This window comes from Agelaius tricolor, unplaced genomic scaffold (assembly GCF_023055355.1).
Source record: "Agelaius tricolor isolate 1412-34295 unplaced genomic scaffold, bAgeTri1.0.p SCAF_9, whole genome shotgun sequence".
In the NCBI taxonomy this organism is placed as follows: Eukaryota; Metazoa; Chordata; class Aves; order Passeriformes; family Icteridae; genus Agelaius; species Agelaius tricolor.
The window spans coordinates 29,223,260-29,234,930 of NW_027269269.1; the positions used below are offsets into that span (position 1 = coordinate 29,223,260).

At 37.5% G+C, this 11,671-nt stretch overlaps 1 pseudogene; it reads right to left on the reverse strand.

Moving 5' to 3' along the window:
* Positions 1-9,587, reverse strand: part of LOC139593233 (suppressor of tumorigenicity 14 protein-like) — a 34,170-nt pseudogene extending 24,583 nt beyond the window's left edge.
* Positions 9,588-11,671: the final 2,084 nt, after the last annotated feature.

The following is an 11,671-nucleotide window of genomic DNA, read 5'->3' on the forward strand; positions in this document are numbered from 1 at the left end:
AAAGGTAGAGATGTATCAAGTTATATACATGAAAAGTCTTCTTTACTGGGGAAACTAAAAAAGTAGTTAAATGCTGAACAGAACAATATACCGACACATTAAGCGGTTGGTAGAAATCACAAGTAGATTTTAAGTCCTGCCAAAGGACTTACTTGACATTCAGAGGTGAATTTCTGAACCAGAGAATGTCCTGGCTCTGCAGAATTCAGAGAAATGTGGTATCCATCATGTGAGGCATGATTTACATGACCATTTTTTCTTTTTGACATAGAAGAAAAGCTCTGATAATTATTAATTTTCTCTGGCTGCTGGGATTTGTCATCTTACACATTAATTTGTTGCAGTCAAAAAAATTCTCAAACTTCTGGAAGTTGGCAATATTTCCATCCCATAGTTCGTGCCTGTACATAGGACAGGAAAGAAATGCGTGCCTGAGAAGAAGTCAGGTTCAGTGGCTTCACTAGGTTTTCTCTGTTTCATCTACATCAAAAGCCATTTCTCCCAATTTTGTGTCTACATAAGATAAAGAAAAGTCATCAATACTCAGAAGAGTTCCTAGCATTTACCTTGATGATCCAGGTGCAGTCAATGTTTGGTGAGTAGTAACTCGGATAATAAGGAGAACTCAGTGTCACATTCCAGGCAATATATTGACCACCACATACTAGGAGAGAAATACATCATCAAGGAGCACAGTTATCTCAGCTGTATGAAAGTGCAGAGTCTTCTCTACATACAGAGGTCGAAGAATGCATTGTGACAGTATTCAACTCACATTTTTCCTGTATTAACTGAAAATCACTTAACTTCCACCTCCACATAAAACTGAATTTCTCTTTTCTTGGATCAAATTACAACTAAGGGTAAGTACAAAAAAACCTCTGACTGAAGTTTTTCTTTTTTAAAAAAACATTCTTTCATGGTAAGTGAAAGAAGCAACCAGATGTGGATGCAACAAACCTCCCCCTTCCAATCTACTTCTGACTGTTCTGTAGGTATTTTCAAAATTAAAAAGCAATCAGCCCAGTGAAGGGATAACTGATTAATTTAATGTAAACAAGGAAGTTTGTATATCAGTTCTCAGTTTGAAAATGCCATATTTGAAGAATTCCTTTGAGGTTTTATTTTCTACCAAGGACTCTATTAGATATCCAGTCCTTAGTGCTTTTGGTTCCCTTTAGGTAACATGGTGAATGCAAATATGAACATAACAGAAAATAAGATAATTTTGAAATTAAAAAAATATTGTAGCAAAACCTGGGCTAAATGTAATTTGAAATGCCCATCCTCAGAACAATAAAGCCATTTTAATTCATAATGTGCAAGGGATAAGTATTTGGATAAGCAGCATGCAGAGAGACATAAGCTGAAATGTGGCAGTTTTGGAGGAATTTGTCCTCAGTGACTTGTTCCACACATTAAAGAAAAGTCACTTGCTTCACTGTCAAAACTCTTTCACTTATACCTTACCAAATAACTGTGGCTAAACTTGGTCCTGTGAAGCCCCTTTATCTCTTCTAAAATTAGTACTACAGTTTGGCATTACTCAAAATATTTCACCCCACAGCACTCATGTAAAATCCATAGTACCTCATAGATTTGGAATGTAGGTCTTAGGTGTGGAACACATTTTTCTTATTCAGTTAACTACACTGAACAATGCATTCAGAAAAAGAACAAAGATAAACTAGAAGTGTTTGCTCTTTTCCATTTTCTTTAAACACACATTCTGTGATCTGTGGATACATTGCCAAAACTGACAAAAGTAGCTACTCTGTCACTGGGGCTATATAGTGCCTGTAGTTGTCTGTCTGTCTGCTTCCCTGCCGCTACTCGGTGTTACCCATGCAATGACTGGCAAGTAAGGCTTCAGTAGTTATCAGGAAGACAAAGTCTCCCAGGCCAAAGGGTGTTCTCTCTTCTTTGTTCAATTCTCAGTCTTTTGTAAAGTGGATCTCAATGATAATTCCCTGCTTTATATGCCAACATTCCCTCCCCCAGATATGGTCAAGGCAATATCAACTTTTTTAAAGGCAAAATCAGTAATAAGTGTGCTTCCATCAGATGCTTGTTTCTATTAACTACTTACTGATTTTAGGAACAGCTTGAAAGCGAACTTTTAATATGTTGCTTTCTCCTCTTTGGTCCAGTGAGAAGGTAAGCAACATCACATTACTCAATGAAGTTAAACACACAACCAAAGGAGTCCAGGCCCCAGGCCCACACCATCTGGAAGGTTACCAAAAAAAAGCATTAAAAAAATAATCCCAAAACATTTCTCACATTCCTGTTGTCTTTGCTGGGAAACTGGGCAGAAGTAACACTGATCTGGGCATCTGTGTTCCAGAATATTTCCCTGGTTACCATTTCCCTTTTATTCTTCCACCCAGCTGATAGTACACAGGATGCTTGGGCTTCCCAGCATTGATGACTAGTCACTCTGTGTGTACGTCACCGTTTTATTGCTTAACAAGTGCCCTGGAGTTTCTGTACCTATAGAAGCATCAGAAAGACAATGCCAGATTATGTTACTTCAGTGGTGATAGTGGCACTGAGAAACAGAGGTTAGGAATGAAAATGCGACAAGTGCCAGTGCAGCAGTGTTAAGCAGCATCTGTGCAACAGATGAACCCAAAGCATTTTCAATCTATCCATGTTCAGCCTGGTTTTGTGTCACAAAAACTATCACACAAAATGTGGAGCCCCATGCTTAGCAACTATTACTTCCTGCTGTTCTTTTACTTGTAATGTGAGATGCTATTTCTTGCATCTAATTCACTCTTATGCTTATTCCATTTTGCACCTGCATTGTATTTTGGACTTTTTAAATTTATTTATAACTCAATGATCCTCGTGGGTCACTTCCAACTCAGAATATTTTGCGATATCTGTGAATCTATACGTTAAAAATTTCTAACAGGTTTCTCTTTTTCTATGCACAGCAAATGAAAGCAAATAAGATTAGACCTCACAGTAACAGATTATTTCTATCACAGCCCTGCATCAAGTTCTTTGATGTAACTGAGGCCCAGATTGGCAGCATTAAATCAAAGTTTTTAACCTTCAATTGAAAGTACTTGTCTTCTCCTTTAGCAGGATATTCCTTTCATGCGTTTGAAGTGAGCCACTAGTGAATGAATCTCTGCTTTGCCTCTCCTGCAGACATTATTAAATACTTTCTATCATAATAGCTGACAAAACATTTATAAAATAACAATTTAAGTACCTCCACATTGCCATGTGAAAATATTTCAGCATCTTCATCAACCCAGTCAACGGCCTGGTTTATCTTCTATCTGTACCTTCTGTCACAGTATCATCAGAAAAGCAAGGCAAGCTATGAGAAGAGTTGTCCACGTGAGATACTTACTCTCACAGCACACCTCCCTATCTCAGCTTGAGCATGCTTTAGGATTTGTCACTGAACAGATTTATTACTGCAGTTTACAGAAACTGGAGAGAATCAGTTCAGTCACCACGTGTGACCCTGGACCTCAACATCAGGGAATAATGGCTATCATAGTTACTGGCTGTCACAGAGGGACATGCTGTTATTATTAGTTCTACTGCATGTGTAATAAGTATGTCACTAGGCTGCTTTTGATCCAAGAACAAAACGAATAGACATATGCAAAACAATGCATTTTTTAGGGTGGCAGTAAAAGCAACCGAAAAAGTCCATTTTTCTGAAGTACTATCAGGCTTTTAACATCATTTCAGTCACCAAATTCTGTTTTGGTTCTTTAATAGACAGACATCAATGCACATTTGTGACTGTGTTCACAGGGGTTCTTGGATGAGGGAAGAGACGAGAATGTTGACTCCATGATCAGAAGCCTTGATTTATTATTTTATGATATATATATATATATATATTACATTATAACTATACTAAAAAGAGAAGAAAGGAAAAGGTTTCCTCAGAACCTAGCTAAGCTAAGAATAGAATAGAAAAGAATGATTTTTGCCTAACAAAGGCAGCTCTCTCGGACTCTGCCTGAGATAGCTCAGTCTTGTTGGCCATTAATTATAAACATCCAAGAGGGGCCAATCACAGGTGGACCTGTTGCATTCCACAGCAGCAGATAATAATTGTTTACATTTGTTGCTGAAACTTCTCAGCTTCATCAGGAAAATCCTAAAGAAAAGATTTTCACAAAAAGATGTCTGACACACACATTCTTGAATTTTGTCTTACAGCTTACTGCATCAATATTCTCTGAATGTCTTATATCAGACACCTGTGTTGGTCTTGCTGTCTTCCAGGTGTTTTCATGCTCATGGCCAGCTCTACATTTGTGGTTCCTAAAAAGCTGAGCCAGTGTTAATAATACACAATGGAGTAACAGTCACAGCAATAATCCATAATAAGTAGCAGAACAAATGCAGGCCTACATCAGGAACAGGATTCTCCTTTGAAGTTTGAGAGTAACTCCTTACAAAAACCTTCTGTCCATTTCATGCCAACAATGGCAATCTGTTATGTCTTGTTGCATAGAGAGCAGTTAATTTTAGTACATTAATAGAGCTGAAGAGGACTACTCAATTTAGTTAAACCACTCCTAAACAAGTGCATTTCAGATTCCTAGCTGAATCTTCATGCCCAGCTAACCTCTTCCTGAAAGTTCCAAAAATTTAAGTAAAGTTCCCCTCTTGAAACCATCCATCCTCAGATGCTACAACTTGTTCATTCATTTGATTGAGGAAGACAGATTCCTTGTGCTCATACATGAAATTCAGCTCTGAAAAGTAGGAGCAGTGTAGCCTCTCAAATTTAAATATCATCTGAACCCACTTATGCAAATACACTACAGTGACTCTGAGGATGTAGCCTTCCAACCCCCTATTATGAGGAGGAATTCAGCTGTGACTGGACTGCCATAAAACGTACATTTTCTGAAAGTAAGAGAATATAATACTCTAAAATAAATTCTGTATGTTTTTGAGTTGTAAATGTAATTTTATGGAAAGGAACCCATTAGAATTAGTCATAGTGTAGAATAAACCCCACAGAAATTTGTAATAGGTTCCCCAGGGAAGGGGTGATGGCACCAAGCTTGTCAAAGTTTAAGGAACATCTGGACAATGTTCTTAATCAGATGGTTTCATTTTAGGTAGTCCTCTGAGGAGCAGGGAGTTGGACTTGGAAACACTTATCAGTGCCTTTCAACTTTATTAGAAGATATTTTTATTACACTATCCAAGACTTTTAATTAAGTTGTATTTCAAATCTCACATTTTATCCATCTGGTATGGTTTCAGAGAGCTTCTGTACAGCTCAGTAAAACGTCTTTGCTCTGTATATTACTTCATAATGATCTTGTTCTGCAGTGGAAGAAGGAAATCATATGTTGACAAGTGGTATGATGCACAGCTCTCTGGAGTGACACCATGCAGAGTGATAACTACCACGTAATTAGGAGGAACTTACAGTCTCCATTGATAAAAAGACTTTTTGAGATTCATCAGAGTTAGAGTCCTGTTGTTGCCTGGCTTGGCATACAGGTCAAAAGATACTGCTACAAAATAGAGTGTAGATCAGTATGGAGAAACTGTTAGATTGAAAGATAGGTTCTTGGGTAAGATTTCTGACAAGGCAGAAAAAAATCACCTATCCATATGACTCCTCTATTCCTTTTTTGCTCTTACGTTTACAGTTCTGTTCCCTTTTTCCTATCAGACTGCATCACCTTCTCCTGCTCTGGCCAAGGGAGTACTAAGCCTCACCATCATGAGCAGGAACTGATTCAACTGCAATTGGTATGATATCTGCCTAATTGTTCACTAACAATATAAAACCAAAATTATCTAATCACAAGCCAAATTATGTACAATTTCTTAGAGGTTTTGTTGGGTGTTTTTTTGTTTGCTTGTTTGTTTTGTTTTTGTTTTTTTTTTTAGAAATGGCAAAAATTGGAGCCACAGCTCACTGCAATAGTGGGAGCTATTAAATTTCAGCCATTCTGGAAGACTGGAACATCCAGCCTTCATTTGAAACATAAGACATGGAGATTCCATAGCCTAGTTTAGTTCATAAGCACTACAGATATAAGAATAACTCAAAAAATGCCATTTTTCTATCACAGGATTCCACTCCCCCTCAAAGTGGCATCACTTGGGATTGAAGCGTAATTTCCTGATTTTATCATCACATCATATTCTCTGGAATCTGAAACTGAAATGTAATAATTATGAGCTACACAAGCCAAAGACACAAAGTGGAGAGAGAAAAATAGACAGAATAAGTATTAAATGACAGGTACATTGATACCAAAAAGCTCCATGGTAACAAGATCAAAATCTTCTTCCCCAGAACTGAGCAAGGGAACTGCTTGTTTACTACAGATTTCTTTTTGTTCCACTGGGGTTAGTTTTTTAAGAGAAGCAACCATATCTTGTGGTGCCCAGAATGTATTCCAGAAGTAAGCTTGCAGCCCACATTCTCCTTCACTGTGAAAGGAAAAGAAATTCACTATAAATAGTCTAATTACTATTTTGGACATGGTTTTCACTGGTCTGCATTTTTGGCTGGCACAGTTTCATAGGCAGCTGAACTTCTGTGCCCGATAGTTGCTGCTAAACATGGTGACAAAAAGCTCTTTTGTTTAACAATTATTTTTGTTGCATTTTTATACAGTAAGACTATTTTTGACATATACAGATTAACCAGCTACACACTGAGACTGAAAACCACACCTTGAAATCCTTCAATAGGATGTTACCATCCCAGCTGTATAATTATACACTTTTAAGATCATATGACAGCTCCAGACACATCGCAATTAATTTTTTAATGGAAGCTATCACCATACAATGACATGATTTTACGCTCGCGATTTTTTTGCTCACACAATTTTTGTTGAAATAAAGAATCCTTGAGCATACACATACAAGTTAGTACTACAGTGATTCCACCACAATCTATTTGAAATCACCTGTGCACTGACCCTTCAGGATTTTCAGAAACTACCAGGATTGTAATAAACTGCTGCTCAGTGGATTTACATTTCTTACCAGGAGCTCAAATAGTGTTTTGCCCCAAATTACATATATAAGGATTTGTTTACAGAGGTTGAAAGATAACTTTATTTGAATGGATGAAATAAGATCCTGCAAGAGCTGAATTATTATTTCAAAAATTAAAAGTAGATTAACAGACAAAAAAAATACCCATAGACTCAGGAATGATTAATCAGACTTCATTTCTCACAAATTCTACAGGGCAGGACAGAAGTCACACTATAAGCTTAGATCATATACTTAAATGCATTTCTGCATTTTTAATTCTCTTACAGAGATGTGCATTTTCTTCTAGATAGCAAATTTAAAATGCATTAAAGAAAAACAGGAAAACAAATCTGAATATATCAAATTGCTACCATATGCTGAAACAGCACCTACCTGAAAGCAGCCACTACAGACTTCAAGTAGTACTTTCAAGTAGTACAAGGAAGTAGTACAAGGAAGATTCATATGTTTCTGCCAACTGACAATGAAATAGTAGTAAAAGAAAATAGAAAATTATATTGGAATGCCAACATAATCGCTAATACTATAAAGTGCTTGTCTTTTTCATTCTTTCCTCTTCCTCGCCACCCTCCCCCACATTACAAGCACTGTCCATAATTTTCACAAAATGTATCAAATAAGGATCATAAATGTGCATTAAATTCCCCTAAAAATTTGCTTTTCCACATCACATTTCAAGGCCATTGAGACAGTTCTTGATAACTAGTTGTGAAAAAAGTCTTTATGAATACATTTATATTTTTGTTTCAGTCTTTAAACTTCCAGAATCACTAACTTGTATTGGCTATGCACAAACCAGCTTTGAGACACTAGATTAGTTCTTTTGGGAAATACAAGCTAACAGAGAACAGCTTTGTATTCAAAACTGCTGTCCACATGTACCTAGCAAACAGTACTGATCTCACAAATAGAAACTCATAAGAAGGGCAAGAAACCAAGCACTGTTGTGAGTGATAAGGAAAATTTAAAAAGTGAAGCACTGAATTGGAGGTAAAATTAAAAAGAAAAAGGAAAATGTAAAAGGAAAGGAGTTTGAATAAAGTAAAATAAAACAAACCCCACTCTCCTATTTCCTTCAAGACAAGTAACTCGTCCATAACCCTGAAACCTTATTACCTAGAAAATATTGACCTTACTCTTAAGACACACAGCCCCATCTGTCTAGCTGCATTTCTAAATCTGAAAGCTGCCAAGGTTCTTTCTTTAAACTTACTATTTCCAAGGGAAATAAAAAATGGCTAACCCTAGTCCTCTCCTCATTCCCAACTGCTTCTGTATAAATATTTACAAAATATTGCTCTACTTATGTGGAAACTTACATAATTTTGGATTGCGTTTGTTTGCAGGGAAGGGAAGGGAAGGGAAGGGAAGGGAAGGGAAGGGAAGGGAAGGGAAGGGAAGGGAAGGGAAGGAAAGGAAAGGAAAGGAAAGGAAAGGAAAGGAAAGGAAAGGAAAGGAAAGGAAAGGAAAGGAAAGGAAAGGAAAGGAAAGGAAAGGAAAGGAAAGGAAAGGGATAAAGGTTTAGGCAGGTGTTTTTACTAGAAAGATTTCATTGTTAAGTTTCCATTTCTTTTGCAGTACTCTCCTCCTGAAGAGGCATGGCTTTAATGGCTATGTGTTGACATTTGGGAAAGTACATAAACAATTTAAGTACCCATTCTGTTTTTAAAGAAAGTGAAGAGAAAATAGACAAAGAATTCCTATAGGTTCCTGCAAAAGATAACATTTAATACCAATAATGATGGTATTCACAAGCACTGACAAAAAATAATTAGTGATAAAATGCTCTTTCAATATTCTTGTGCAACTACTCACTGCTAATTACTGTGTATTTTGTTGCTTTAACAAAGACATTAAGAAGGGAAAGTCAGTAGTTTATATATGCACATTTTGTGCTCAGCTGCTTAGTGCAGAGCTTTTCATAGTGTGAAACATCCATCCCACCTAATCCATGCTGAGGAGTAACACTTACAGAGTGAGTAGTGCAGGACTAACATGATTGCTGTAATTGTTAAAGAAACTGTAGGTAATATTCCTAGAAGACATCTCCTCCAGAAACACAACTTCATCCATTTGGAGAAATGATACTTTTGGCACAAACCTTCTTGGTAGGATGGGCAGTAGCAAACATCCAGTCTTTCCTAGAGAAAGACCATGGATGGCATCAGTGTAAAAAAAGAAGAGCTATTGTATCATCTTTTCATGTATTTACTCTCATAGTTTTAAAGAGATAAAAATATTGAAAATTGAGATAAGATCTTTCATGTTATCAGCTACATCACACCTGAAACCCTTATCTCTCTGGGCTATTTCCTTTTTGTATGCATCTCAGTCTGGGAAAGTGTGGGGAGGGGGGAAGGGATTTTTTATAATTTTAGTTAAGAGCAATTTATGAAGAATGGGGGTCAGTGGACACAGGAGTAGACAGAGATAATTTTTTTACTCTGTTCCTACTGCAAAGCTTAGCTGGTGGCTCTTACTTGCCCTGCAGCCGGTTCAGCATCTGGAACTGGAATGCTGTACACAGAAATCCAGCTGGAGGGAAAAGCCTGCAGCATGATGCCATGACAAATGCCTTTTGACAAAGCTAGCAGCAACCCCATAAATGAACCCTGTTTCTTAAACAGAATAGCTGCTCTCCCCACTGCACGTCCTGAGCTTCTCTTATTTCACCTTTGCCGTACTGCTTCAACTGGGAGCCAGCTGATTTGCAGTCAAAGAAGGTGGGCAGGAAAAGTTACCATCACTGTAACTCTTTGTTTACCTGACAGGCTAAGTAGGATATGGATCCCATCATTTGAAAATAGATCACTTTGTGAAACACGGGAGTAGGGAAATCATTTATGACACAATACAAAGGACATGCAGACATGCAATTTACAGATAAAAGGTCCCAGGGCAATATGAATGAGGCAACTTCTAGTAAACACCCTGGGGAATTAATAGAAATATCTGTAAGAGAGGAGAAATGTTCAGTTCCACATATCACCTTAATTTTCCAGCTTCAAGATGGTACCACAGAATAAATACGGTAAATAAATTGAAAACCAATTTCTGTTCACATTTCCTGTTTGAAAGGAAAAGCTGCTTTAAGTCAGCAAACCATCAAGCTCAGCATGTTATGCTTATAAAATAAGAAAATCAAGGATGTATGTGGGGAAAGAACATATTTGATACATGTTGAAAGAGAGAGCACAAAGAACAGAATCTAGAAAAGCAAAAGGAGATGGAGAAATCTCAGCCCCAGAAAAATAATACAAAGGGAACAAAGGGAATAAAACAAATCTGAACAGTTCATACAGAGATTGCAAAAGGGATTGATTGGAAGGCAATCCTCACAGCTCAGAAATTCAAACTACAGCTGCAGACAGATGGCTTTGTTCAAGTCCTCTGTTTTTCAACAGCCCGTCTCTGCTACACATACAGAACCTGCTGACTGATGCTTTGCCCCTTCCTTCATGGAAAAGGCAAAAAAAGACACCCAGAAAAAGGCCTAGAGGAAACAAACCCACTTTTACATAAATATTATACCAGGACCTTTTAGAAATAATGGTTTTATTTCATCAAGGACAAGATCATTGCAATAACACACATCACCATGTTTATTCATCTTGATAAGGTTGCCTGAAGCTTGAGAATTCAAATTCTTAGGTGGATGAACTTGAAAATAAAGAAATGAAAGCACAAAAGAAAAGTTAGTAGGTCCAAATCATGCAGTTAATTAAAATGAAAGCAGAAGGAATAAGCATGCGACAAATCACACATAGCAGCAGAATTTGTGATCTTCAAAAATTTGGGCCCTATGGGTTTGAAGGGATCGAGTTCACTTTTTACAGTGTCTCCTCTCTCTTTCTCCCCATCAGCTGTCCTTGCTGGAAGAGGTAGTGAAAATAGTATTTACCACAGTGCAAACAGTTCACTGCTACTTCACTGTTACTTCTGTATTAGCTGCACACATCTCAGAAGAAATTATGAGTAAGCCTCTGTAGAGAGCTTTTTGGATAATTGGTTAGCTGAGAAAGGACATTTCAATGTGATACCAATGGATAAGGATAGGGGAAACAAGCTGGGAACTGAGCAACCAGTGTCCAATCACTGACAAAGGTCACAGTGACCTTCCCTGAAACGGGAAGACGGGGGAGAAAATCGCTTGCCAGAAAATGTAGTTATCTTAGGTAGAGAAGTTAGAAGAATGCAAACATAGAAGCAAAATAATTGTTAGAAGATAGAAGTAGGTGTGTTTGATCTAAGTGTGCTTTAACCAATAATGAGCTCAGCTTTTGCAATATGTATAAGCTTCATTAACACCAATATAAATATGTGTGGGGTTTCAATAAACTTCGGGATTTGCTATTCACGCAGATGGTGTGTCGCATTTCTCCCGCCGTTCACGACAAGCCTCAAGCTCTCTGTTTACACAATCAATTGTATCTTCAGCTTCCTGACAGGTGAGTGCACCTGCATTTAGTTGGTGCCTTGAAAACAAAGTTTATTGTTGCACCTCCCCCCATGTCTCCAGACAACTGCGTGAAACAACCACCACAAGGAATAGCCTCCTCCTTTTTCACCAGAGCTCAAATCCCTGGTATTCATTAGCCCCATATGTGAGTCAGAATCAGCAAGAGACATGCAAAGAAATTCC